Source organism: Cupressus sempervirens, chromosome 11 (genome assembly GCF_028749045.1).
Source record: "Cupressus sempervirens isolate cs-2001-9-10 chromosome 11, ASM2874904v1, whole genome shotgun sequence".
NCBI lineage: Eukaryota > Viridiplantae > Streptophyta > Pinopsida > Cupressales > Cupressaceae > Cupressus > Cupressus sempervirens.
Window position 1 is genome coordinate 172,599,530 of NC_143128.1, and position 8,404 is coordinate 172,607,933.

General features: G+C 36.1%; 1 pseudogene; it reads right to left on the minus strand.

Moving 5' to 3' along the window:
• Nucleotides 1-1,771: 1,771 nt before the first annotated feature.
• On the minus strand, nt 1,772-8,045 carry LOC149528755 (scopoletin glucosyltransferase-like; annotated as a pseudogene).
• Between the last annotated feature and the right edge of the window lie 359 nt (nt 8,046-8,404).

Consider the following 8,404-nt stretch of genomic DNA (forward strand, 5'->3'; position numbering starts at 1 on the left):
CTTCTTGTAATGCATAAGCTCAAATTATACTTCACTCTATCTGCGTGTGTGTGTTTTTTTAATATAATTTCAAAATGTTATATATTTGTATTTGAATTTCTAATTTTTTAAAAAAATTGATTTTTTAATAAAAGTAGTTAAATTATTGCTATTATTGTACTTTTATAAAAATAAATTAAACAACATTATTCATAATAGTGTTTGTAATATGTATAATTGATAAGTGTTACAATTTATAAATTATATCATTTATTATTTTTAATATTTTTTATTTAAACAATTTATCATTTAGTTTAAATATATTTAAAAATTAAATATATATTTTAATATTAAATTAATAATTATATTTTATATAAAAAATACTAATGGAAATAACCACAAAAAAGAAATAATTCAATTCTAAAAGATATATAAATTATTATTAAGTTTTTATAAATTATGTATTAAAATTAAATAGTTATATTCTATCTCTTATTTGTTACATCATATTTAATTATCAACATCAAATTTATATGTATCACATTTATTTATTATTTACAAATGTACATATTAGATTATATAGATATTATTTCATAATTAAAAATTACTTAATTTTATGAAAAATTTAGAGATACAAAACATTAAATAGTAAACCTTCTCTAATTGTGTAAAATTAAACAATTAGTTTTACTTATAAAATATTTTTATATTTCAATACATTTCATTTTTTCTTATACAAATGTGAGTTTTAATATAAAAATTAAATTCTTAGTTTCATTAATTGAAATATAATATATTTTAATTTTTTATTATAACCATGATTTTATTTTGACTATTTGTTTTATTAAGAAAAATAATTATATTTAATTCTCTCTCTTTCTCTCACACACAACTTATGTTTGTATCGCTCTATCTTACTATTTTATCTGTCTTCCTCTTCCTCCTCTTTATTATCTATCATTTTTTCCCTTGAATCTATGTTTGTTATTGTTCTATACTGCTATTTATCTCTATCTATATCTCTATCACAGTTTTTGTCCATGATTAAAAAATGCTTCATCACTTCTTCAAGTTCTATAATTCAAATATTATTATGGATATCTTTCTACATTGCACATATTTTGAGTTGTCAATGTAGAAGGTGCAAATTTGTTAAAGCATATGTATTGATCGTAGTATGATATTAAGTACTTAGTGCCATATTGGGGACTTTTGCCTCTTATTCTTGGGCTTAAATGCCCAAAGATATAATAATATAACATGAGAACTCAACAACAAAATATGAACCATCCTATCAGATCACAAGTGCATTTCTAGGATGAGAGTTTACAACAAAATATGAGTCATCCTATCAGATCACAAGTGCATTTCTAGACAAAAATTAATGCATTCACAATATAAATATATAACTATTTAACCTTATTCTCACTCATCTACACCTCTACAACCATTATGCATTAGACAGAAACTATGACGCATTGCGTCTCTTATTTTGTTGTTGTTTCTTTTTAATGAAAAAGATATAAAGACTTGCATGATCATGAAAAATGAAGTGTGTAGTCTTGTTCGAATAAAGCCATAGAAATAATTGTGCACCAACTTCGGTGGAAACAAAGACTCATCAACCATTTCATGAAAAATATAATTTGTGATCGTTGACACTCCGAGATCTGAAAATGATGGTGTAAAGCTGAACATCCATTTAAATTTACATTGATGCCCTACAAATTTGTACTTGAAATAAAGTGAATACATTTTCCCCATTTTAGTTCTACCAATTTAATTGGATTTTTTAGAATAATTCCTTCTCTCCCAAAAGAGTGCATGACTTGTTCTTTTTTGGCTTACCCTTTTCTTCATACGGTCGATTCATGAAAATCCAGGTGTCATACTACTCGTGCACTATTGCAATATTAGATTGTTTGTAATATTGAAAGAGCTTTCTTTCCTAAACTATTCTTTCCTTTCCTATAGCTTTCCTGTAGCTGTTTCCTTTCCTGCAACTTTATGTTTTTGACACACAACTATATGTACCTGTATAGTTTTATGCAAATATAATGAATGGAAAATATTCTTCTGTATTTCTGATTTTCAAGTAAAATATTCTTCTAGTATTTCTGATTTTCAAGTTGGTATTAGAGCTTTGAAGCTTGAATTATTTGTATCCCTTCATTGAACTATGGCCAATTTAGATTTGAAAGTATTTGAGAGCAAATCTGCTCCCATTATTATTCAATTTGAAGATTCATTGTTCAAGGCAAGGATCACACTCGATGAAGCAAACTATGATTTGTGGTCTCAAATCATGGAGATGCATATTGCTGCGAAGGAGAAACTCTCATTCATTCATGGTAACTCACAACCACCTACCGAGAAGGATGATGGATATGAGAAGTGGTACGTAGACAATCAAAAGGTCAAAAGATGGTTGTTGATATCTATGTCCCCAGAAATTATGAAGCGATACATTCACTCACCCACTGCTCGAGATATTTGGAAAGCTATTTCTAAGGCTTTTTATGATGGAGCAGATGAATTGCAGGTGTTTGTCTTAAATCAGAGGGCTTTCTCTCCCAAAAAAAATGGCATAACACTCTCTATGTATTATGGAGAATTTACTGAGATTTTTGGTGAGTTGGATCATCGTGATAAAGTGATCATGGAAAGTGAGAATGATGTTGAATCTTACCTAAAGTCAGTTAAGTGACAAAGGGTGCATATCTTTCTTGCTGGATTAGATGGTGACTTTGAACAAGTTCATGGCAAAATTTTGAGAAAGGATCCTATTCTTGAATTAGAAGCATGTTGTGCATTGGTTCGCCATGAATCTATTCGATGCAAAACAATGATTAGAGAACCAAAAAAGACTAAAGCTTCAACCATGGTGACTCGAAACTGATCTAATTAGAATGGGCCTTCTCAAAATCCACCTAAGATCACTAATGGTACTGATAAATCCACCTACAAATGCACCCATTGGAATCAAACTGGTCATACTAAAAGTCACTACTTTGAACTTATCGGGTATCTAGAATGGTGGGATCATAGCCGCGATTCACGAAAGAAGAATTCCAAGAATACCTCCAGTGCAATGTTTTTTGAAACAAAGATAGAGGATAATGTTGATGTATAGATCTCGGCATTAGCAACAGTAGTAGGTAATGGTGGTAATTCTTTAAATATGTCTACACTTGTTTCTAATAGTGCATGGATAATTGATTCAGGTGCTATAGATCATATGATGTTTGATTCTAGACATGTCTCATCTCTTAAATTGTCCTCACAAAAGTTTTTTTCCACTGCTAATGGCTCTTCAGCCCTAGTTATTGGAGAAGGATCCTTACCTCTCACTGATACTTTGAATCTAGATTCTATTTTAGTGGTTCCCTCTTTAGATTACAATTTGTTGTCAATTTTCCAAATAACCACTACTTTACTTTGTGTTGTAATTTTTTGGGCTGATTTCTATGTGTTTAAGGAAATCCAAATGAGGCAAATGATTGGTTGTGGTGTTATGCAAGGAAAGTTGTATTACTTGGACTTGGTGTCAAAGAGTTCAGACAAGCTACATCAAGCTCTAGCGATGGATGGCTCTGAGGGGGACAAGAAGAAATCTAAAATCTAGTTATGGCATCCACGTCTGAGACATGCTTCCTTTGGTTACCTGAAGAAATTATTTCCTAGTTTATTTGCAAAATTTGATGTTTCTAGTTTCCGGTGTGAAGTTTGTGAACTTGCAAAAAGCCATCATGCTTCTTTTCCATTAACTCTCAATAAAAGTCTAGTTCCATTTATGATCATACATTCTAATATTTGGGGTCCATCCAAAGTCACTACCTTGGGTGGATCACGTTGGTTTGTTACTTTATTGATGATTGTACTAGGATGACTTGGGTATGCTTAATGAAGTCTAAAAGTGATGTGAACTTGTTATTTCAAAAAATTTATAACATGATTCGTACTTAGTACAATGCACATGTTCAAGTTCTTTGTAGTGACAATGGATGCGAATATTTGAGTTCTGAACTTCAGCAGTATCTAGAAGCACACAAAACTATTCATCAAACTACTTGTTCCAATACACCTCAGTAGAATGGGGTAGCTGAGAGGAAAAATCATCACTTGTTGGAGGTTGTTTGTGCTTCTTTGATAGAAGCCCATATGCCATTGTCATATTGGGGTGAAGCAGTTACCTCTGCAACATATTTGATCAACCAGGTACCCTCCAACACTATTGATTTGCAGACACCATCCTAGGCTCTCGCTGAGGTGGTTGTTGTTCCTGCTGTCTCAAATTTACCTCCTCACATCTTTGGTTGTGTAGCTCTCATACACCTCCATAAGTATTAGCACAAGTTATCTCCTCGAGCACTGCGATGCATCTTTCTAGGATATGCCGCTTATCAAAAGGGGCACCGATGCTATCATCCTCCAACACAATGAATGTTTATTACATTGGATGTAGTTTTTCATGAAGATTCGATGTATTTTTCCTCTGAGTCTAAACTTTAGGGGGAGTACTGGAAGGAAATTCAGACTTTAGACTATGATGGTCACATCTTTGAAGATGTGGATGCTTGAACGTCTATCAAGATGTGGATAACACCTCTGAAGATGTGGATGTTCACATTCCTGAAGATGTGGATGTTTACATTCCTGAAGATGTGGGTAGCTTGGACATCTCTAAAGAAGGGGAACTCTCTGAAATTGTTAATCAAGAAGTAGGTGAAACCTTGGATCAAAGTAGTGATGAACACCCAGAAACTGAAGTTGTGGATCCAGCTTCGTCCGAGTCCCTCATACCACACCAATCACTTACCAAGGATGTTCATGAACCATCTAGAAAGCTACTACCTCAACATCTCACCAGAGGTATCCCTAAATCCACATATGAACCTGAACTTTCTAGTAAAGTTAAATATCCTATGAGTCATTATGTGTCTAACCATTGTTTGTCAGAATCAAATTAGTCATTTGTAAATCAATTATCTAATGTATCTATTCCTAACAATGTGCAAGAAGCCTTAGTTGATCCAAGGTGGAAAGTCGCTATGAATGAGGAGATGAAATCATTACAGAAAAATAATACCTAGGAACTTGTTAACTATCCACTAGGAAAGAAGCCAGTTGGATGTCGGTGGGTTTATACTATTAAGTACAAAATAGATGTTACAATTGAATGCTTTAAGGTGAGACTAGTGCCAAAATGGTACACCCAAACCTATGGGATTGATTGTACAGAGACATTTGCACTTGTAGCTAAAATTAATACAGTATGAGTCTTGTTTTCTTTAGCTGCAAACTTGGGTTGGCCATTACAACAGTTTGATGTGAAGAACACCTTTCTACATAGAAAGTTGTCTAAAGAAGTCTACATGGAACTCCCACCCAGTTGCATGATACTAGAAATACATAGTCTGAAGGTGTGTAGATTAAAGAAGTCACTATATGGGTTGAAACAATCTCCAAGGGCTTGGTTCAGAAGTTTCACAAAGTCAATGAAAGCCTTTGGTTACCATCAAAGCAATTCAGACCATACTTTATTCATAAAGAATCAACAGGGTAAGATCATTGCACTTATTATGTATGTGGATGACATGATAGTTACATGAAATGATCCTAAAGAAAGGAGGGCTCTCAAAGATTACTTGTTTAGAGAATTCAAAATGAAAGATCTTGGTCCTTTGAAATATTTCCTTGGGATTGAAGTGTCTCGATTTGATAAAGGGATCTTTCTGTCTCAAAGAAAGTATGCCTTAGACTTCTTACAGGAAACCAGTATGTTAGCATCTCAACCCACTGATACACCCGTGGAAGAAGGATTGAAGTTATGTATTGAGTCTAATCAAGTGCCAGTTGATAAAGGAAGATACTAGAGACTCGTAGGAAGATTGATGTACTTAGCACAGACAAGGCTAGACCTTGCCTATGCATTAAGTATTGTTAGTCAATTTATGCATAATCTTAAAGAGCAACATATGAATGCAGTTATGTGCATTTTGAGGTATCTAAAGTTTTCTCTTGGAAAAGGAATTTTATTCTCTAAAAATGAGGATTATCAAAGTGTGGATGCATATACTGATGCTGACTAAGCTAGAGCAGTAGATGATAGGCGTTCTACTTCAGGCTATTTCACCTTCTACTTCAGGCTATTTCACCTTTGTAGGAGGTAATCTTGTTACATGGAGAAGCAAAAAATAGAATGTTGTTGCACGATCAAGTGTGGAGGCAGAATTTTGAGCTATGGCACTTGGAGTATGTGAAGCGTTGTGGCTAAGACTTTTTTGAGAGATTTGGGTTGTTCACCTGGTGGCCTATTCAACTATATTGTGACAATAAAGAAGCTTGTGATATTGCTCATAATCTGGTTCAACATGATTGTACAAAGCATGTGGAGGTAGACAGATTCTTTATTAAGGAGAAGTTGGATGAGAAGATTGTGGAGCTGCCTAAGATTTGATTAGCCGGCTGATATTCTTACCAAAGCGGTTTCGTGTCAAGTGTTCTCAAAGTTTTTGGGCAAGTTGGGCATGTGGAATATCTATGCACCAACTTGAGGGAAGTGTTGTAATATTAGATTGTTTTTCATACTGAAAGAGCTTTCTTTCCTGAATTATTCTTTCCTTTCCTGTAGTTGTTTCCTTTCCTGTAGCTTTATGTTTTTGGGACACAACTATATGTACATATACAGTTTTATGTGAATATAATGAATGGAAAATATTCTTCCGTATTTCTGATTTTCAAGTTGCACATATTCTCTAAAAGCCTCCAAGTTTGCGTTAGAAGAATCGCCTTTCTCAATCACCATTTTTGCCTTTTTGCGCAGCTCCTGAGATGTCATTCTCATCATATTCCCCTCCTCTTCTGCCAACAGCTTTATAACCGCTCTCTTCACAACATGCTCGTCTCCCACGCCGTCCATGTGTGAACAAATTTGTTTTGTAGTACCCAAATGCTCCATCAGAAGCTTATTGTTAAAGGGCTGCTCTGCAAACATTGGCCATGTGATCATGGGGACACCCAGGCTTATGCTCTCCAGCGTCGAATTTCAGGAAGGCACTTGAGAGCCCCTTTGCGAGCGCCTCTGTCTGCTGTTTGTTCAGAGACGATTGGCTCCCAAAGCACAAAAAAACCACTCAATTTGGGCTTCGGCTGTCCAACCATTGCAAGAACTTCGCCTTCTGATATCCGCGGTCTTTCCTCGGCTGTTAAGGGTCGCGCGTTCGACTCCCTCCGCTTCGAAAATCTTCTTGGGGAGAATAGGGCCAACGCTCCAAACATACCTCGTCGTCAAGCTCTTGATATGATCGATCCCCAGCGAGTCGAGCTCGTAAAACGTGTTGAAAATCACACCGGTTCCTTCCATGCTGCGATTGATCTCATCCATCACGAATCTTTGCACGGGATTCTTCTCCGAGTCTCGCATGGCGAACGACAGATCGGATTTACGCAACTTGAAATCGAACGGAAGGTCGGGGACCGGGAAATACTCGTCGTCTCCGCGCGTCCACATTCTTCTGCGGGGTGGTTTTCATGAAGGAATGCGTCACAGACATGCCGAATGCTCCCGATGTGTGGAAAACTACAGCGAGAAGCCCAAATTTAGCGCCGGATTTGTGAACCCAGGACGTAAACATGTCGCTTATTAAACCAACTGGAGGAGACGGAGAATTCTGGATCTGATCCTCTGCGATTTTAATTTCCTTCTCCAACCATTGCTCAAATTGTCCAGCGAGCTTGTAGGATGATTTCATGAGAATTCCACTCATATGCAGCGGAATCGTTTAGGAGCTTTCGATTCCCGGCTGCAGGCCTTCGATGTGAGGCATGGGAAGCGAGACCAGCCTTATTTCAACAGCGGGATTCGAACTCTTGACCGCCTGGTCCACTTGAGGCTGTAGTCGAGTAGCGTTGCCCGGTGTGGTAATGTAAGAAACAATGAGGCCATGGGAGGCGAGAAGCTTCGTGAGCTCGAGGAAAAGAATAAGATGGCCCTGCCCGACATAAGGAACGACTACGACATGAGGCTTGCTGCTCTTCTCACCAGCATCCATTTTGCTGCACATAATAAAATCCCTTGGGCACCTCTTCCAGCCAGACCATTTCATATATGACTACTCTATATGGCACGTATAACTGGAACATGCATATGCATTTCCTATCAAATTACGTGGTGGACTCGTCACAACCACAAGAAAAGTTGAAGATAAGACTGTCATGAGAGTTTTGAATTACGAGTAACCCATAAAGTGACGCTTGGCATGATTCATTTGATATGGTAATGGAATCGCCGACGGTGACTTATTAATCATGCATGGCTTCCGTGTTGCATTAACTCCAATTTATCTCGATGTCGACCAGTGCTGTTGTGTTGACATGCGGGACTTCTCCCAAATTTCTAACAGGTAGTTCAGCGATAGTTCGC